Source organism: Tachysurus vachellii, chromosome 8, assembly GCF_030014155.1.
Source record: "Tachysurus vachellii isolate PV-2020 chromosome 8, HZAU_Pvac_v1, whole genome shotgun sequence".
NCBI lineage: Eukaryota > Metazoa > Chordata > Actinopteri > Siluriformes > Bagridae > Tachysurus > Tachysurus vachellii.
The window spans coordinates 8199002-8217743 of record NC_083467.1 but is presented as its reverse complement, the minus strand read 5'-3'; the positions used below and the strand labels follow the sequence as shown (position 1 = coordinate 8217743).

The following is an 18742-nucleotide window of genomic DNA, read 5'->3' as shown; positions in this document are numbered from 1 at the left end:
GTACTGCATTTTCACCACCAGAAAAGCCAGGATCTCCTCTTTACTAGACAGGCACTTTAACCAACTAAGCCACAGCACCACAGCCAAGAGCTGTTCTTCTCTCTGTGGTAGTGTGTGCTTAGAAGCCATACTGTTGGAGTGGCGTTTCATCTCAGCTTGTAAGAAAGTGAGTACTGCATTTACACCACCAGCAAAGCAGGCACTGCTGGGATTTGAACCCAGGATCTCCTGTTTACAAGACAGGCACTTTAACCAACTAAGCCACAGCGCCACTGTTGCAAAACTCTGTTTCATCTGTCTAAGTGTGTGCAAGCTTTACTTCAGCCATAAGACATATTGGCAAGTTAGAACATCTGCTTGACCATTTGATGAGTGCACACTCTGTACAGAAAGACTTTTACAGATCTAAGATAACCATCCTGCAGAACTATGCATGTTTGTGTCTGAACGCTTCTCCTCCCATCGGCTGCAAGCTCGTTTGAATTCTTGAGATATTATTAAGCACAAACCTAGATCTTACCTCAGAGCAAATAAGTCACAAGTTAAACCAAACGACTCTGATGGGATTCGAACCCACAACCTTTGAATAGCTCCCACAACAAGCCTAGAAGTCCAATGCGCTATCCATTGCGCCACAGAGCCTGAAACTGCCAGGGGTCTTGGTACGTCTTCTCAGCTTCATCCAAATTCATGGACGGTAAAAGACACACCGCAAGCGACATGACTTGAGTGTGCAATCTTTTATTCTCATCACTGCAACGCCCACGACCAGGGAATTTGCTCTGCAATGTGGCTTAGAAGCCATCCTGTTGGACAGAAAGACTTTTACAGATCTAAGATAATCATCCTGCAGAGGCATGCATGTTTGTGTCTGAACGCTTCTCCTCCCATCGGCTGCAAGCTAGTTTGAATTCTCGAGATATGATCAAGCACAAACCTAGATCTTATCCCTGGGCAAATAATTTCACAAGTTAAATCAAAAGCCTCTGAATGGGTTCAAACCCACAACAAGCCAAGAAGTCCAACGCTCTATCCATTGTTCCACAGAGCCTGAAACTGCTGTTGGCCTTGGTAAGTCTTCTTAGCTTCATCCAAATTCATGGACGGCATAACACACACCCGTCCGTTAGACAGCTGCTTTTCTTTGGCTAGCAAGCAACATGACTTGAGTGTGCAATCTTTTATTCTCATGACTCAAATGCCTACGACAAGGGAATTTGCTCTGCAGTGTGGCTTAGAAGCCCTCCAGTTGGAGTGGTGTTTCAGCTCAGATTGTAAGAAAGGGAAAGGAGGTACTGCATTTTCACCACCAGAAAAGCCAGGATCTCCTCTTTACTAGACAGGCACTTTAACCAACTAAGCCACAGCACCACAGCCAAGAGCTGTTCTTCTCTCTGTGGTAGTGTGTGCTTAGAAGCCATACTGTTGGAGTGGCGTTTCATCTCAGCTTGTAAGAAAGTGAGTACTGCATTTACACCACCAGCAAAGCAGGCACTGCTGGGATTTGAACCCAGGATCTCCTGTTTACTAGACAGGCACTTTAACCAACTAAGCCACAGCGCCACTGTTGCAAAACTCTGTTTCATCTGTCTAAGTGTGTGCAAGCTTTACTTCAGCCATAAGACATATTGGCAAGTTAGAACATCTGCTTGACCATTTGATGAGTGCACACTCTGTACAGAAAGACTTTTACAGATCTAAGATAATCATCCTGCAGAGGCATGCATGTTTGTGTCTGAACGCTTCTCCCATCGGCTGCAAGCTAGTTTGAATTCTCGAGATATGATCAAGCACAAACCTAGATCTTATCCCTGGGCAAATAATTTCACAAGTTAAATCAAAAGCCTCTGAATGGGTTCAAACCCACAACAAGCCAAGAAGTCCAACGCTCTATCCATTGTTCCACAGAGCCTGAAACTGCTGTTGGCCTTGGTAAGTCTTCTTAGCTTCATCCAAATTCATGGACGGCATAACACACACCCGTCCGTTAGACAGCTGCTTTTCTTTGGCTAGCAAGCAACATGACTTGAGTGTGCAATCTTTTATTCTCATGACTCAAATGCCTACGACAAGGGAATTTGCTCTGCAGTGTGGCTTAGAAGCCCTCCAGTTGGAGTGGTGTTTCAGCTCAGATTGTAAGAAAGGGAAAGGAGGTACTGCATTTTCACCACCAGAAAAGCCAGGATCTCCTCTTTACTAGACAGGCACTTTAACCAACTAAGCCACAGCACCACAGCCAAGAGCTGTTCTTCTCTCTGTGGTAGTGTGTGCTTAGAAGCCATACTGTTGGAGTGGCGTTTCATCTCAGCTTGTAAGAAAGTGAGTACTGCATTTACACCACCAGCAAAGCAGGCACTGCTGGGATTTGAACCCAGGATCTCCTGTTTACAAGACAGGCACTTTAACCAACTAAGCCACAGCGCCACTGTTGCAAAACTCTGTTTCATCTGTCTAAGTGTGTGCAAGCTTTACTTCAGCCATAAGACATATTGGCAAGTTAGAACATCTGCTTGACCATTTGATGAGTGCACGCTCTGTACAGAAAGACTTTTACAGATCTAAGATAATCATCCTGCAGAGGCATGCATGTTTGTGTCTGAACGCTTCTCCTCCCATCGGCTGCAAGCTCGTTTGAATTCTTGAGATATTATTAAGCACAAACCTAGATCTTACCTCAGAGCAAATAAGTCACAAGTTAAACCAAACGACTCTGATGGGATTCGAACCCACAACCTTTGAATAGCTCCCACAACAAGCCTAGAAGTCCAATGCGCTATCCATTGCGCCACAGAGCCTGAAACTGCCAGGGGTCTTGGTACGTCTTCTCAGCTTCATCCAAATTCATGGACGGTAAAAGACACACCGCAAGCGACATGACTTGAGTGTGCAATCTTTTATTCTCATCACTGCAACCCCCACGACCAGGGAATTTGCTCTGCAATGTGGCTTAGAAGCCATCCTGTTGGACAGAAAGACTTTTACAGATCTAAGATAATCATCCTGCAGAGGCATGCATGTTTGTGTCTGAACGCTTCTCCTCCCATCGGCTGCAAGCTAGTTTGAATTCTCGAGATATGATCAAGCACAAACCTAGATCTTATCCCTGGGCAAATAATTTCACAAGTTAAATCAAAAGCCTCTGAATGGGTTCAAACCCACAACAAGCCAAGAAGTCCAACGCTCTATCCATTGTTCCACAGAGCCTGAAACTGCTGTTGGCCTTGGTACGTCTTCTTAGCTTCATCCAAATTCATGGACGGCATAACACACACCCGTCCGTTAGACAGCTGCTTTTCTTTGGCTAGCAAGCAACATGACTTGAGTGTGCAATCTTTTATTCTCATGACTCAAATGCCTACGACAAGGGAATTTGCTCTGCAGTGTGGCTTAGAAGCCCTCCAGTTGGAGTGGTGTTTCAGCTCAGATTGTAAGAAAGGGAAAGGAGGTACTGCATTTTCACCACCAGAAAAGCCAGGATCTCCTCTTTACTAGACAGGCACTTTAACCAACTAAGCCACAGCACCACAGCCAAGAGCTGTTCTTCTCTCTGTGGTAGTGTGTGCTTAGAAGCCATACTGTTGGAGTGGCGTTTCATCTCAGCTTGTAAGAAAGTGAGTACTGCATTTACACCACCAGCAAAGCAGGCACTGCTGGGATTTGAACCCAGGATCTCCTGTTTACTAGACAGGCACTTTAACCAACTAAGCCACAGCGCCACTGTTGCAAAACTCTGTTTCATCTGTCTAAGTGTGTGCAAGCTTTACTTCAGCCATAAGACATATTGGCAAGTTAGAACATCTGCTTGACCATTTGATGAGTGCACACTCTGTACAGAAAGACTTTTACAGATCTAAGATAATCATCCTGCAGAGGCATGCATGTTTGTGTCTGAACGCTTCTCCCATTGGCTGCAAGCTAGTTTGAATTCTCGAGATATGATCAAGCACAAACCTAGATCTTATCCCTGGGCAAATAATTTCACAAGTTAAATCAAAAGCCTCTGAATGGGTTCAAACCCACAACAAGCCAAGAAGTCCAACGCTCTATCCATTGTTCCACAGAGCCTGAAACTGCTGTTGGCCTTGGTAAGTCTTCTTAGCTTCATCCAAATTCATGGACGGCATAACACACACCCGTCCGTTAGACAGCTGCTTTTCTTTGGCTAGCAAGCAACATGACTTGAGTGTGCAATCTTTTATTCTCATGACTCAAATGCCTACGACAAGGGAATTTGCTCTGCAGTGTGGCTTAGAAGCCCTCCAGTTGGAGTGGTGTTTCAGCTCAGATTGTAAGAAAGGGAAAGGAGGTACTGCATTTTCACCACCAGAAAAGCCAGGATCTCCTCTTTACTAGACAGGCACTTTCATCTGTCTAAGTGTGTGCAAGCTTTACTTCAGCCATAAGACATATTGGCAAGTTAGAACATCTGCTTGACCATTTGATGAGTGCACACTCTGTACAGAAAGACTTTTACAGATCTAAGATAATCATCCTGCAGAGGCATGCATGTTTGTGTCTGAACGCTTCTCCCATTGGCTGCAAGCTAGTTTGAATTCTCGAGATATGATCAAGCACAAACCTAGATCTTACCTCAGAGCAAATAAGTCACAAGTTAAACCAAACGACTCTGATGGGATTCGAACCCACAACCTTTGAATAGCTCCCACAACAAGCCTAGAAGTCCAATGCGCTATCCATTGCGCCACAGAGCCTGAAACTGCCAGGGGTCTTGGTACGTCTTCTCAGCTTCATCCAAATTCATGGACGGTAAAAGACACACCGCAAGCGACATGACTTGAGTGTGCAATCTTTTATTCTCATCACTGCAACGCCCACGACCAGGGAATTTGCTCTGCAATGTGGCTTAGAAGCCATCCTGTTGGACAGAAAGACTTTTACAGATCTAAGATAATCATCCTGCAGAGGCATGCATGTTTGTGTCTGAACGCTTCTCCCATCGGCTGCAAGCTAGTTTGAATTCTCGAGATATGATCAAGCACAAACCTAGATCTTATCCCTGGGCAAATAATTTCACAAGTTAAATCAAAAGCCTCTGAATGGGTTCAAACCCACAACAAGCCAAGAAGTCCAACGCTCTATCCATTGTTCCACAGAGCCTGAAACTGCTGTTGGCCTTGGTACGTCTTCTTAGCTTCATCCAAATTCATGGACGGCATAACACACACCCGTCCGTTAGACAGCTGCTTTTCTTTGGCTAGCAAGCAACATGACTTGAGTGTGCAATCTTTTATTCTCATGACTCAAATGCCTACGACAAGGGAATTTGCTCTGCAGTGTGGCTTAGAAGCCCTCCAGTTGGAGTGGTGTTTCAGCTCAGATTGTAAGAAAGGGAAAGGAGGTACTGCATTTTCACCACCAGAAAAGCCAGGATCTCCTCTTTACTAGACAGGCACTTTAACCAACTAAGCCACAGCGCCACTGTTGCAAAACTCTGTTTCATCTGTCTAAGTGTGTGCAAGCTTTACTTCAGCCATAAGACATATTGGCAAGTTAGAACATCTGCTTGACCATTTGATGAGTGCACACTCTGTACAGAAAGACTTTTACAGATCTAATATAATCATCCTGCAGAGGCATGCATGTTTGTGTCTGAACGCTTCTCCCATCGGCTGCAAGCTAGTTTGAATTCTCGAGATATGATCAAGCACAAACCTAGATCTTATCCCTGGGCAAATAATTTCACAAGTTAAATCAAAAGCCTCTGAATGGGTTCAAACCCACAACAAGCCAAGAAGTCCAACGCTCTATCCATTGTTCCACAGAGCCTGAAACTGCTGTTGGCCTTGGTAAGTCTTCTTAGCTTCATCCAAATTCATGGACGGCATAACACACACCCGTCCGTTAGACAGCTGCTTTTCTTTGGCTAGCAAGCAACATGACTTGAGTGTGCAATCTTTTATTCTCATGACTCAAATGCCTACGACAAGGGAATTTGCTCTGCAGTGTGGCTTAGAAGCCCTCCAGTTGGAGTGGTGTTTCAGCTCAGATTGTAAGAAAGGGAAAGGAGGTACTGCATTTTCACCACCAGAAAAGCCAGGATCTCCTCTTTACTAGACAGGCACTTTAACCAACTAAGCCACAGCACCACAGCCAAGAGCTGTTCTTCTCTCTGTGGTAGTGTGTGCTTAGAAGCCATACTGTTGGAGTGGCGTTTCATCTCAGCTTGTAAGAAAGTGAGTACCGCATTTACACCACCAGCAAAGCAGGCACTGCTGGGATTTGAACCCAGGATCTCCTGTTTACAAGACAGGCACTTTAACCAACTAAGCCACAGCGCCACTGTTGCAAAACTCTGTTTCATCTGTCTAAGTGTGTGCAAGCTTTACTTCAGCCATAAGACATATTGGCAAGTTAGAACATCTGCTTGACCATTTGATGAGTGCACACTCTGTACAGAAAGACTTTTACAGATCTAAGATAACCATCCTGCAGAACTATGCATGTTTGTGTCTGAACGCTTCTCCTCCCATCGGCTGCAAGCTCGTTTGAATTCTTGAGATATTATTAAGCACAAAACTAGATCTTACCTCAGAGCAAATAATTCACAAGTTAAACCAAACGACTCTGATGGGATTCGAACCCACAACCTTTGAATAGCTCCCACAACAAGCCTAGAAGTCCAATGCGCTATCCATTGCACCACAGAGCCTGAAACTGCCAGCGGTCTTGGTACGTCTTCTCAGCTTCATCCAAATTCATGGACGGTAAAAGACACACCGCAAGCGACATGACTTGAGTGTGCAATCTTTTATTCTCATCACTGCAACGCCCACGACCAGGGAATTTGCTCTGCAATGTGGCTTAGAAGCCATCCTGTTGGACAGAAAGACTTTTACAGATCTAAGATAATCATCCTGCAGAGGCATGCATGTTTGTGTCTGAACGCTTCCCCTCCCATCGGCTGTAAGCTAGTTTGAATTCTCGAGATATGATCAAGCACAAACCTAGATCTTATCCCTGGGCAAATAATTTCACAAGTTAAATCAAAAGCCTCTGAATGGGTTCAAACCCACAACAAGCCAAGAAGTCCAACGCTCTATCCATTGTTCCACAGAGCCTGAAACTGCTGTTGGCCTTGGTACGTCTTCTTAGCTTCATCCAAATTCATGGACGGCATAACACACACCCGTCCGTTAGACAGCTGCTTTTCTTTGGCTAGCAAGCAACATGACTTGAGTGTGCAATCTTTTATTCTCATGACTCAAATGCCTACGACAAGGGAATTTGCTCTGCAGTGTGGCTTAGAAGCCCTCCAGTTGGAGTGGTGTTTCAGCTCAGATTGTAAGAAAGGGAAAGGAGGTACTGCATTTTCACCACCAGAAAAGCCAGGATCTCCTCTTTACTAGACAGGCACTTTAACCAACTAAGCCACAGCACCACAGCCAAGAGCTGTTCTTCTCTCTGTGGTAGTGTGTGCTTAGAAGCCATACTGTTGGAGTGGCGTTTCATCTCAGCTTGTAAGAAAGTGAGTACTGCATTTACACCACCAGCAAAGCAGGCACTGCTGGGATTTGAACCCAGGATCTCCTGTTTACTAGACAGGCACTTTAACCAACTAAGCCACAGCGCCACTGTTGCAAAACTCTGTTTCATCTGTCTAAGTGTGTGCAAGCTTTACTTCAGCCATAAGACATATTGGCAAGTTAGAACATCTGCTTGACCATTTGATGAGTGCACACTCTGTACAGAAAGACTTTTACAGATCTAAGATAATCATCCTGCAGAGGCATGCATGTTTGTGTCTGAACGCTTCTCCCATTGGCTGCAAGCTAGTTTGAATTCTCGAGATATGATCAAGCACAAACCTAGATCTTATCCCTGGGCAAATAATTTCACAAGTTAAATCAAAAGCCTCTGAATGGGTTCAAACCCACAACAAGCCAAGAAGTCCAACGCTCTATCCATTGTTCCACAGAGCCTGAAACTGCTGTTGGCCTTGGTAAGTCTTCTTAGCTTCATCCAAATTCATGGACGGCATAACACACACCCGTCCGTTAGACAGCTGCTTTTCTTTGGCTAGCAAGCAACATGACTTGAGTGTGCAATCTTTTATTCTCATGACTCAAATGCCTACGACAAGGGAATTTGCTCTGCAGTGTGGCTTAGAAGCCCTCCAGTTGGAGTGGTGTTTCAGCTCAGATTGTAAGAAAGGGAAAGGAGGTACTGCATTTTCACCACCAGAAAAGCCAGGATCTCCTCTTTACTAGACAGGCACTTTCATCTGTCTAAGTGTGTGCAAGCTTTACTTCAGCCATAAGACATATTGGCAAGTTAGAACATCTGCTTGACCATTTGATGAGTGCACACTCTGTACAGAAAGACTTTTACAGATCTAAGATAATCATCCTGCAGAGGCATGCATGTTTGTGTCTGAACGCTTCTCCCATTGGCTGCAAGCTAGTTTGAATTCTCGAGATATGATCAAGCACAAACCTAGATCTTACCTCAGAGCAAATAAGTCACAAGTTAAACCAAACGACTCTGATGGGATTCGAACCCACAACCTTTGAATAGCTCCCACAACAAGCCTAGAAGTCCAATGCGCTATCCATTGCGCCACAGAGCCTGAAACTGCCAGGGGTCTTGGTACGTCTTCTCAGCTTCATCCAAATTCATGGACGGTAAAAGACACACCGCAAGCGACATGACTTGAGTGTGCAATCTTTTATTCTCATCACTGCAACGCCCACGACCAGGGAATTTGCTCTGCAATGTGGCTTAGAAGCCATCCTGTTGGACAGAAAGACTTTTACAGATCTAAGATAATCATCCTGCAGAGGCATGCATGTTTGTGTCTGAACGCTTCTCCCATCGGCTGCAAGCTAGTTTGAATTCTCGAGATATGATCAAGCACAAACCTAGATCTTATCCCTGGGCAAATAATTTCACAAGTTAAATCAAAAGCCTCTGAATGGGTTCAAACCCACAACAAGCCAAGAAGTCCAACGCTCTATCCATTGTTCCACAGAGCCTGAAACTGCTGTTGGCCTTGGTAAGTCTTCTTAGCTTCATCCAAATTCATGGACGGCATAACACACACCCGTCCGTTAGACAGCTGCTTTTCTTTGGCTAGCAAGCAACATGACTTGAGTGTGCAATCTTTTATTCTCATGACTCAAATGCCTACGACAAGGGAATTTGCTCTGCAGTGTGGCTTAGAAGCCCTCCAGTTGGAGTGGTGTTTCAGCTCAGATTGTAAGAAAGGGAAAGGAGGTACTGCATTTTCACCACCAGAAAAGCCAGGATCTCCTCTTTACTAGACAGGCACTTTAACCAACTAAGCCACAGCACCACAGCCAAGAGCTCTTCTTCTCTCTGTGGTAGTGTGTGCTTAGAAGCCATACTGTTGGAGTGGCGTTTCATCTCAGCTTGTAAGAAAGTGAGTACTGCATTTACACCACCAGCAAAGCAGGCACTGCTGGGATTTGAACCCAGGATCTCCTGTTTACTAGACAGGCACTTTAACCAACTAAGCCACAGCGCCACTGTTGCAAAACTCTGTTTCATCTGTCTAAGTGTGTGCAAGCTTTACTTCAGCCATAAGACATATTGGCAAGTTAGAACATCTGCTTGACCATTTGATGAGTGCACACTCTGTACAGAAAGACTTTTACAGATCTAAGATAATCATCCTGCAGAGGCATGCATGTTTGTGTCTGAACGCTTCTCCCATTGGCTGCAAGCTAGTTTGAATTCTCGAGATATGATCAAGCACAAACCTAGATCTTATCCCTGGGCAAATAATTTCACAAGTTAAATCAAAAGCCTCTGAATGGGTTCAAACCCACAACAAGCCAAGAAGTCCAACGCTCTATCCATTGTTCCACAGAGCCTGAAACTGCTGTTGGCCTTGGTAAGTCTTCTTAGCTTCATCCAAATTCATGGACGGCATAACACACACCCGTCCGTTAGACAGCTGCTTTTCTTTGGCTAGCAAGCAACATGACTTGAGTGTGCAATCTTTTATTCTCATGACTCAAATGCCTACGACAAGGGAATTTGCTCTGCAGTGTGGCTTAGAAGCCCTCCAGTTGGAGTGGTGTTTCAGCTCAGATTGTAAGAAAGGGAAAGGAGGTACTGCATTTTCACCACCAGAAAAGCCAGGATCTCCTCTTTACTAGACAGGCACTTTCATCTGTCTAAGTGTGTGCAAGCTTTACTTCAGCCATAAGACATATTGGCAAGTTAGAACATCTGCTTGACCATTTGATGAGTGCACACTCTGTACAGAAAGACTTTTACAGATCTAAGATAATCATCCTGCAGAGGCATGCATGTTTGTGTCTGAACGCTTCTCCCATTGGCTGCAAGCTAGTTTGAATTCTCGAGATATGATCAAGCACAAACCTAGATCTTACCTCAGAGCAAATAAGTCACAAGTTAAACCAAACGACTCTGATGGGATTCGAACCCACAACCTTTGAATAGCTCCCACAACAAGCCTAGAAGTCCAATGCGCTATCCATTGCGCCACAGAGCCTGAAACTGCCAGGGGTCTTGGTACGTCTTCTCAGCTTCATCCAAATTCATGGACGGTAAAAGACACACCGCAAGCGACATGACTTGAGTGTGCAATCTTTTATTCTCATCACTGCAACGCCCACGACCAGGGAATTTGCTCTGCAATGTGGCTTAGAAGCCATCCTGTTGGACAGAAAGACTTTTACAGATCTAAGATAATCATCCTGCAGAGGCATGCATGTTTGTGTCTGAACGCTTCTCCTCCCATCGGCTGCAAGCTAGTTTGAATTCTTGAGATATGATCTAGCACAAACCTAGATCTTATCCCTGGGCAAATAATTTCACAAGTTAAATCAAAAGCCTCTGAATGGGTTCAAACCCACAACAAGCCAAGAAGTCCAACGCTCTATCCATTGTTCCACAGAGCCTGAAACTGCTGTTGGCCTTGGTACGTCTTCTTAGCTTCATCCAAATTCATGGACGGCATAACACACACCCGTCCGTTAGACAGCTGCTTTTCTTTGGCTAGCAAGCAACATGACTTGAGTGTGCAATCTTTTATTCTCATGACTTAAATGCCTACGACAAGGGAATTTACTCCGCAGTGTGGCTTAGAAGCCCTCCATTTGGAGTGGTGTTTCAGCTCAGATTGTAAGAAAGGGAAAGGAGGTACTGCATTTTCACCACCAGAAAAGCCAGGATCTCCTCTTTACTAGACAGGCACTTTAACCAACTAAGCCACAGCACCACAGCCAAGAGCTCTTCTTCTCTCTGTGGTAGTGTTGCTTAGAAGCCATACTGTTGGAGTGGCGTTTCATCTCAGCTTGTAAGAAAGTGAGTACTGCATTTACACCACCAGCAAAGCAGGCACTGCTGGGATTTGAACCCAGGATCTCCTGTTTACTAGACAGGCACTTTAACCAACTAAGCCACAGCACCACAGCCAAGAGCTCTTCTTCTCTCTGTGGTAGTGTTGCTTAGAAGCCATACTGTTGGAGTGGCGTTTCATCTCAGCTTGTAAGAAAGTGAGTACTGCATTTACACCACCAGCAAAGCAGGCACTGCTGGGATTTGAACCCAGGATCTCCTGTTTACTAGACAGGCACTTTAACCAACTAAGCCACAGCGCCACTGTTGCAAAACTCTGTTTCATCTGTCTAAGTGTGTGCAAGCTTTACTTCAGCCATAAGACATATTGGCAAGTTAGAACATCTGCTTGACCATTTGATGAGTGCACACACTGTACAGAAAGACTTTTACAGATCTAAGATAATCATCCTGCAGAGGCATGCATGTTTGTGTCTGAACGCTTCTCCCATCGGCTGCAAGCTAGTTTGAATTCTCGAGATATGATCAAGCACAAACCTAGATCTTATCCCTGGGCAAATAATTTCACAAGTTAAATCAAAAGCCTCTGAATGGGTTCAAACCCACAACAAGCCAAGAAGTCCAACGCTCTATCCATTGTTCCACAGAGCCTGAAACTGCTGTTGGCCTTGGTAAGTCTTCTTAGCTTCATCCAAATTCATGGACGGCATAACACACACCCGTCCGTTAGACAGCTGCTTTTCTTTGGCTAGCAAGCAACATGACTTGAGTGTGCAATCTTTTATTCTCATGACTCAAATGCCTACGACAAGGGAATTTGCTCTGCAGTGTGGCTTAGAAGCCCTCCAGTTGGAGTGGTGTTTCAGCTCAGATTGTAAGAAAGGGAAAGGAGGTACTGCATTTTCACCACCAGAAAAGCCAGGATCTCCTCTTTACTAGACAGGCAATTTAACCAACTAAGCCACAGCACCACAGCCAAGAGCTGTTCTTCTCTCTGTGGTAGTGTGTGCTTAGAAGCCATACTGTTGGAGTGGCGTTTCATCTCAGCTTGTAAGAAAGTGAGTACTGCATTTACACCACCAGCAAAGCAGGCACTGCTGGGATTTGAACCCAGGATCTCCTGTTTACAAGACAGGCACTTTAACCAACTAAGCCACAGCGCCACTGTTGCAAAACTCTGTTTCATCTGTCTAAGTGTGTGCAAGCTTTACTTCAGCCATAAGACATATTGGCAAGTTAGAACATCTGCTTGACCATTTGATGAGTGCACACACTGTACAGAAAGACTTTTACAGATCTAAGATAATCATCCTGCAGAGGCATGCATGTTTGTGTCTGAACGCTTCTCCCATCGGCTGCAAGCTAGTTTGAATTCTCGAGATATGATCAAGCACAAACCTAGATCTTATCCCTGGGCAAATAATTTCACAAGTTAAATCAAAAGCCTCTGAATGGGTTCAAACCCACAACAAGCCAAGAAGTCCAACGCTCTATCCATTGTTCCACAGAGCCTGAAACTGCTGTTGGCCTTGGTAAGTCTTCTTAGCTTCATCCAAATTCATGGACGGCATAACACACACCCGTCCGTTAGACAGCTGCTTTTCTTTGGCTAGCAAGCAACATGACTTGAGTGTGCAATCTTTTATTCTCATGACTCAAATGCCTACGACAAGGGAATTTGCTCTGCAGTGTGGCTTAGAAGCCCTCCAGTTGGAGTGGTGTTTCAGCTCAGATTGTAAGAAAGGGAAAGGAGGTACTGCATTTTCACCACCAGAAAAGCCAGGATCTCCTCTTTACTAGACAGGCAATTTAACCAACTAAGCCACAGCACCACAGCCAAGAGCTGTTCTTCTCTCTGTGGTAGTGTGTGCTTAGAAGCCATACTGTTGGAGTGGCGTTTCATCTCAGCTTGTAAGAAAGTGAGTACCGCATTTACACCACCAGCAAAGCAGGCACTGCTGGGATTTGAACCCAGGATCTCCTGTTTACAAGACAGGCACTTTAACCAACTAAGCCACAGCGCCACTGTTGCAAAACTCTGTTTCATCTGTCTAAGTGTGTGCAAGCTTTACTTCAGCCATAAGACATATTGGCAAGTTAGAACATCTGCTTGACCATTTGATGAGTGCACACTCTGTACAGAAAGACTTTTACAGATCTAAGATAACCATCCTGCAGAACTATGCATGTTTGTGTCTGAACGCTTCTCCTCCCATCGGCTGCAAGCTCGTTTGAATTCTTGAGATATTATTAAGCACAAAACTAGATCTTACCTCAGAGCAAATAATTCACAAGTTAAACCAAACGACTCTGATGGGATTTGAACCCACAACCTTTGAATAGCTTCCACAACAAGCCTAGAAGTCCAATGCGCTATCCATTGCACCACAGAGCCTGAAACTGCCAGCGGTCTTGGTACGTCTTCTCAGCTTCATCCAAATTCATGCACGGTAAAAGACACACCGCAAGCGACATGACTTGAGTGTGCAATCTTTTATTCTCATCACTGCAACGCCCACGACCAGGGAATTTGCTCTGCAATGTGGCTTAGAAGCCATCCTGTTGGACAGAAAGACTTTTACAGATCTAAGATAATCATCCTGCAGAGGCATGCATGTTTGTGTCTGAACGCTTCCCCTCCCATCGGCTGTAAGCTAGTTTGAATTCTCGAGATATGATCAAGCACAAACCTAGATCTTATTACTGGGCAAATAATTTCACAAGTTAAATCAAAAGCCTCTGAATGGGTTCAAACCCACAACAAGCCAAGAAGTCCAACGCTCTATCCATTGTTCCACAGAGCCTGAAACTGCTGTTGGCCTTGGTACGTCTTCTTAGCTTCATCCAAATTCATGGACGGCATAACACACACCCGTCCGTTAGACAGCTGCTTTTCTTTGGCTAGCAAGCAACATGACTTGAGTGTGCAATCTTTTATTCTCATGACTCCAATGCCTACGACAAGGGAATTTGCTCCGCAGTGTGGCTTAGAAGCCCTCCAGTTGGAGTGGTGTTTCAGCTCAGATTGTAAGAAAGGGAAAGGAGGTACTGCATTTTCACCACCAGAAAAGCCAGGATCTCCTCTTTACTAGACAGGCACTTTAACCAACTAAGCCACAGCACCACAGCCAAGAGCTGTTCTTCTCTCTGTGGTAGTGTGTGCTTAGAAGCCATACTGTTGGAGTGGCGTTTCATCTCAGCTTGTAAGAAAGTGAGTACTGCATTTACACCACCAGCAAAGCAGGCACTGCTGGGATTTGAACCCAGGATCTCCTGTTTACTAGACAGGCACTTTAACCAACTAAGCCACAGCGCCACTGTTGCAAAACTCTGTTTCATCTGTCTAAGTGTGTGCAAGCTTTACTTCAGCCATAAGACATATTGGCAAGTTAGAACATCTGCTTGACCATTTGATGAGTGCACACTCTGTACAGAAAGACTTTTACAGATCTAAGATAATCATCCTGCAGAGGCATGCATGTTTGTGTCTGAACGCTTCTCCCATTGGCTGCAAGCTAGTTTGAATTCTCGAGATATGATCAAGCACAAACCTAGATCTTATCCCTGGGCAAATAATTTCACAAGTTAAATCAAAAGCCTCTGAATGGGTTCAAACCCACAAGCCAAGAAGTCCAACGCTCTATCCATTGTTCCACAGAGCCTGAAACTGCTGTTGGCCTTGGTAAGTCTTCTTAGCTTCATCCAAATTCATGGACGGCATAACACACACCCGTCCGTTAGACAGCTGCTTTTCTTTGGCTAGCAAGCAACATGACTTGAGTGTGCAATCTTTTATTCTCATGACTCAAATGCCTACGACAAGGGAATTTGCTCTGCAGTGTGGCTTAGAAGCCCTCCAGTTGGAGTGGTGTTTCAGCTCAGATTGTAAGAAAGGGAAAGGAGGTACTGCATTTTCACCACCAGAAAAGCCAGGATCTCCTCTTTACTAGACAGGCACTTTCATCTGTCTAAGTGTGTGCAAGCTTTACTTCAGCCATAAGACATATTGGCAAGTTAGAACATCTGCTTGACCATTTGATGAGTGCACACTCTGTACAGAAAGACTTTTACAGATCTAAGATAATCATCCTGCAGAGGCATGCATGTTTGTGTCTGAACGCTTCTCCCATTGGCTGCAAGCTAGTTTGAATTCTCGAGATATGATCAAGCACAAACCTAGATCTTACCTCAGAGCAAATAAGTCACAAGTTAAACCAAACGACTCTGATGGGATTCGAACCCACAACCTTTGAATAGCTCCCACAACAAGCCTAGAAGTCCAATGCGCTATCCATTGCGCCACAGAGCCTGAAACTGCCAGGGGTCTTGGTACGTCTTCTCAGCTTCATCCAAATTCATGGACGGTAAAAGACACACCGCAAGCGACATGACTTGAGTGTGCAATCTTTTATTCTCATCACTGCAACGCCCACGACCAGGGAATTTGCTCTGCAATGTGGCTTAGAAGCCATCCTGTTGGACAGAAAGACTTTTACAGATCTAAGATAATCATCCTGCAGAGGCATGCATGTTTGTGTCTGAACGCTTCTCCCATCGGCTGCAAGCTAGTTTGAATTCTCGAGATATGATCAAGCACAAACCTAGATCTTATCCCTGGGCAAATAATTTCACAAGTTAAATCAAAAGCCTCTGAATGGGTTCAAACCCACAACAAGCCAAGAAGTCCAACGCTCTATCCATTGTTCCACAGAGCCTGAAACTGCTGTTGGCCTTGGTAAGTCTTCTTAGCTTCATCCAAATTCATGGACGGCATAACACACACCCGTCCGTTAGACAGCTGCTTTTCTTTGGCTAGCAAGCAACATGACTTGAGTGTGCAATCTTTTATTCTCATGACTCAAATGCCTACGACAAGGGAATTTGCTCTGCAGTGTGGCTTAGAAGCCCTCCAGTTGGAGTGGTGTTTCAGCTCAGATTGTAAGAAAGGGAAAGGAGGTACTGCATTTTCACCACCAGAAAAGCCAGGATCTCCTCTTTACTAGACAGGCACTTTAACCAACTAAGCCACAGCACCACAGCCAAGAGCTCTTCTTCTCTCTGTGGTAGTGTGTGCTTAGAAGCCATACTGTTGGAGTGGCGTTTCATCTCAGCTTGTAAGAAAGTGAGTACTGCATTTACACCACCAGCAAAGCAGGCACTGCTGGGATTTGAACCCAGGATCTCCTGTTTACTAGACAGGCACTTTAACCAACTAAGCCACAGCGCCACTGTTGCAAAACTCTGTTTCATCTGTCTAAGTGTGTGCAAGCTTTACTTCAGCCATAAGACATATTGGCAAGTTAGAACATCTGCTTGACCATTTGATGAGTGCACACTCTGTACAGAAAGACTTTTACAGATCTAAGATAATCATCCTGCAGAGGCATGCATGTTTGTGTCTGAACGCTTCTCCCATTGGCTGCAAGCTAGTTTGAATTCTCGAGATATGATCAAGCACAAACCTAGATCTTATCCCTGGGCAAATAATTTCACAAGTTAAATCAAAAGCCTCTGAATGGGTTCAAACCCACAACAAGCCAAGAAGTCCAACGCTCTATCCATTGTTCCACAGAGCCTGAAACTGCTGTTGGCCTTGGTAAGTCTTCTTAGCTTCATCCAAATTCATGGACGGCATAACACACACCCGTCCGTTAGACAGCTGCTTTTCTTTGGCTAGCAAGCAACATGACTTGAGTGTGCAATCTTTTATTCTCATGACTCAAATGCCTACGACAAGGGAATTTGCTCTGCAGTGTGGCTTAGAAGCCCTCCAGTTGGAGTGGTGTTTCAGCTCAGATTGTAAGAAAGGGAAAGGAGGTACTGCATTTTCACCACCAGAAAAGCCAGGATCTCCTCTTTACTAGACAGGCACTTTCATCTGTCTAAGTGTGTGCAAGCTTTACTTCAGCCATAAGACATATTGGCAAGTTAGAACATCTGCTTGACCATTTGATGAGTGCACACTCTGTACAGAAAGACTTTTACAGATCTAAGATAATCATCCTGCAGAGGCATGCATGTTTGTGTCTGAACGCTTCTCCCATTGGCTGCAAGCTAGTTTGAATTCTCGAGATATGATCAAGCACAAACCTAGATCTTACCTCAGAGCAAATAAGTCACAAGTTAAACCAAACGACTCTGATGGGATTCGAACCCACAACCTTTGAATAGCTCCCACAACAAGCCTAGAAGTCCAATGCGCTATCCATTGCGCCACAGAGCCTGAAACTGCCAGGGGTCTTGGTACGTCTTCTCAGCTTCATCCAAATTCATGGACGGTAAAAGACACACCGCAAGCGACATGACTTGAGTGTGCAATCTTTTATTCTCATCACTGCAACGCCCACGACCAGGGAATTTGCTCTGCAATGTGGCTTAGAAGCCATCCTGTTGGACAGAAAGACTTTTACAGATCTAAGATAATCATCCTGCAGAGGCATGCATGTTTGTGTCTGAACGCTTCTCCTCCCATCGGCTGCAAGCTAGTTTGAATTCTTGAGATATGATCTAGCACAAACCTAGATCTTATCCCTGGGCAAATAATTTCACAAGTTAAATCAAAAGCCTCTGAATGGGTTCAAACCCACAACAAGCCAAGAAGTCCAACGCTCTATCCATTGTTCCACAGAGCCTGAAACTGCTGTTGGCCTTGGTACGTCTTCTTAGCTTCATCCAAATTCATGGACGGCATAACACACACCCGTCCGTTAGACAGCTGCTTTTCTTTGGCTAGCAAGCAACATGACTTGAGTGTGCAATCTTTTATTCTCATGACTTAAATGCCTACGACAAGGGAATTTACTCCGCAGTGTGGCTTAGAAGCCCTCCATTTGGAGTGGTGTTTCAGCTCAGATTGTAAGAAAGGGAAAGGAGGTACTGCATTTTCACCACCAGAAAAGCCAGGATCTTCTCTTTACTAGACAGGCACTTTAACCAACTAAGCCACAGCACCACAGCCAAGAGCTCTTCTTCTCTCTGTGGTAGTGTTGCTTAGAAGCCATACTGTTGGAGTGGCGTTTCATCTCAGCTTGTAAGAAAGTGAGTACTGCATTTACACCACCAGCAAAGCAGGCACTGCTGGGATTTGAACCCAGGATCTCCTGTTTACTAGACAGGCACTTTAACCAACTAAGCCACAGCGCCACTGTTGCAAAACTCTGTTTCATCTGTCTAAGTGTGTACAAGCTTTACTTCAGCCATAAGACATATTGGCAAGTTAGAACATCTGCTTGACCATTTGATGAGTGCACACACTGTACAGAAAGACTTTTACAGATCTAAGATAACCATCCTGCAGAGGCATGCATGTTTGTGTCTGAACGCTTCTCCTCCCATCGGCTGCAAGCTCGTTTGAATTCTTGAGATATTATTAAGCACAAACCTAGATCTTACCTCAGAGCAAATAAGTCACAAGTTAAACCAAACGACTCTG

At 44.8% G+C, this 18742-nt stretch overlaps 23 non-coding genes across 23 annotated transcripts; all 23 read right to left on the bottom strand.

The window, feature by feature from the left end:
• Positions 1-197: 197 nt before the first annotated feature.
• Positions 198-271, bottom strand: trnat-ugu (transfer RNA threonine (anticodon UGU)). Its single transcript has one exon. It is a non-coding gene; the product is annotated as a tRNA-Thr (tRNA).
• Positions 272-552: 281 nt separating this feature from the next.
• trnar-ucu (transfer RNA arginine (anticodon UCU)) lies at positions 553-642 on the bottom strand. The gene is given in 2 exon segments: positions 553-588; positions 606-642. It is a non-coding gene; the product is annotated as a tRNA-Arg (tRNA).
• Positions 643-1489: 847 nt separating this feature from the next.
• trnat-agu (transfer RNA threonine (anticodon AGU)) lies at positions 1490-1563 on the bottom strand. The gene has a single exon. It is a non-coding gene; the product is annotated as a tRNA-Thr (tRNA).
• Positions 1564-2350: 787 nt separating this feature from the next.
• trnat-ugu (transfer RNA threonine (anticodon UGU)) lies at positions 2351-2424 on the bottom strand. The gene has a single exon. It is a non-coding gene; the product is annotated as a tRNA-Thr (tRNA).
• Positions 2425-2705: 281 nt separating this feature from the next.
• Positions 2706-2795, bottom strand: trnar-ucu (transfer RNA arginine (anticodon UCU)). The gene is given in 2 exon segments: positions 2706-2741; positions 2759-2795. It is a non-coding gene; the product is annotated as a tRNA-Arg (tRNA).
• An 847-nt stretch (positions 2796-3642) lies between these two features.
• trnat-agu (transfer RNA threonine (anticodon AGU)) lies at positions 3643-3716 on the bottom strand. The gene has a single exon. It is a non-coding gene; the product is annotated as a tRNA-Thr (tRNA).
• A 906-nt stretch (positions 3717-4622) lies between these two features.
• On the bottom strand, positions 4623-4712 carry trnar-ucu (transfer RNA arginine (anticodon UCU)). The gene is given in 2 exon segments: positions 4623-4658; positions 4676-4712. It is a non-coding gene; the product is annotated as a tRNA-Arg (tRNA).
• Positions 4713-6225: 1513 nt separating this feature from the next.
• Positions 6226-6299, bottom strand: trnat-ugu (transfer RNA threonine (anticodon UGU)). The gene has a single exon. It is a non-coding gene; the product is annotated as a tRNA-Thr (tRNA).
• Positions 6300-6580: 281 nt separating this feature from the next.
• trnar-ucu (transfer RNA arginine (anticodon UCU)) lies at positions 6581-6670 on the bottom strand. The gene is given in 2 exon segments: positions 6581-6616; positions 6634-6670. It is a non-coding gene; the product is annotated as a tRNA-Arg (tRNA).
• Positions 6671-7517: 847 nt separating this feature from the next.
• trnat-agu (transfer RNA threonine (anticodon AGU)) lies at positions 7518-7591 on the bottom strand. The gene has a single exon. It is a non-coding gene; the product is annotated as a tRNA-Thr (tRNA).
• A 906-nt stretch (positions 7592-8497) lies between these two features.
• trnar-ucu (transfer RNA arginine (anticodon UCU)) lies at positions 8498-8587 on the bottom strand. The gene is given in 2 exon segments: positions 8498-8533; positions 8551-8587. It is a non-coding gene; the product is annotated as a tRNA-Arg (tRNA).
• An 844-nt stretch (positions 8588-9431) lies between these two features.
• Positions 9432-9505, bottom strand: trnat-agu (transfer RNA threonine (anticodon AGU)). The gene has a single exon. It is a non-coding gene; the product is annotated as a tRNA-Thr (tRNA).
• Positions 9506-10411: 906 nt separating this feature from the next.
• On the bottom strand, positions 10412-10501 carry trnar-ucu (transfer RNA arginine (anticodon UCU)). Its single transcript is given in 2 exon segments — positions 10412-10447; positions 10465-10501. It is a non-coding gene; the product is annotated as a tRNA-Arg (tRNA).
• Positions 10502-11347: 846 nt separating this feature from the next.
• trnat-agu (transfer RNA threonine (anticodon AGU)) lies at positions 11348-11421 on the bottom strand. Its single transcript has one exon. It is a non-coding gene; the product is annotated as a tRNA-Thr (tRNA).
• A 117-nt stretch (positions 11422-11538) lies between these two features.
• On the bottom strand, positions 11539-11612 carry trnat-agu (transfer RNA threonine (anticodon AGU)). Its single transcript has one exon. It is a non-coding gene; the product is annotated as a tRNA-Thr (tRNA).
• Positions 11613-12399: 787 nt separating this feature from the next.
• Positions 12400-12473, bottom strand: trnat-ugu (transfer RNA threonine (anticodon UGU)). The gene has a single exon. It is a non-coding gene; the product is annotated as a tRNA-Thr (tRNA).
• Positions 12474-13260: 787 nt separating this feature from the next.
• trnat-ugu (transfer RNA threonine (anticodon UGU)) lies at positions 13261-13334 on the bottom strand. Its single transcript has one exon. It is a non-coding gene; the product is annotated as a tRNA-Thr (tRNA).
• Positions 13335-13615: 281 nt separating this feature from the next.
• trnar-ucu (transfer RNA arginine (anticodon UCU)) lies at positions 13616-13705 on the bottom strand. The gene is given in 2 exon segments: positions 13616-13651; positions 13669-13705. It is a non-coding gene; the product is annotated as a tRNA-Arg (tRNA).
• An 847-nt stretch (positions 13706-14552) lies between these two features.
• trnat-agu (transfer RNA threonine (anticodon AGU)) lies at positions 14553-14626 on the bottom strand. Its single transcript has one exon. It is a non-coding gene; the product is annotated as a tRNA-Thr (tRNA).
• A 903-nt stretch (positions 14627-15529) lies between these two features.
• On the bottom strand, positions 15530-15619 carry trnar-ucu (transfer RNA arginine (anticodon UCU)). Its single transcript is given in 2 exon segments — positions 15530-15565; positions 15583-15619. It is a non-coding gene; the product is annotated as a tRNA-Arg (tRNA).
• Positions 15620-16463: 844 nt separating this feature from the next.
• trnat-agu (transfer RNA threonine (anticodon AGU)) lies at positions 16464-16537 on the bottom strand. Its single transcript has one exon. It is a non-coding gene; the product is annotated as a tRNA-Thr (tRNA).
• Positions 16538-17443: 906 nt separating this feature from the next.
• On the bottom strand, positions 17444-17533 carry trnar-ucu (transfer RNA arginine (anticodon UCU)). Its single transcript is given in 2 exon segments — positions 17444-17479; positions 17497-17533. It is a non-coding gene; the product is annotated as a tRNA-Arg (tRNA).
• Positions 17534-18379: 846 nt separating this feature from the next.
• Positions 18380-18453, bottom strand: trnat-agu (transfer RNA threonine (anticodon AGU)). The gene has a single exon. It is a non-coding gene; the product is annotated as a tRNA-Thr (tRNA).
• Positions 18454-18742: the final 289 nt, after the last annotated feature.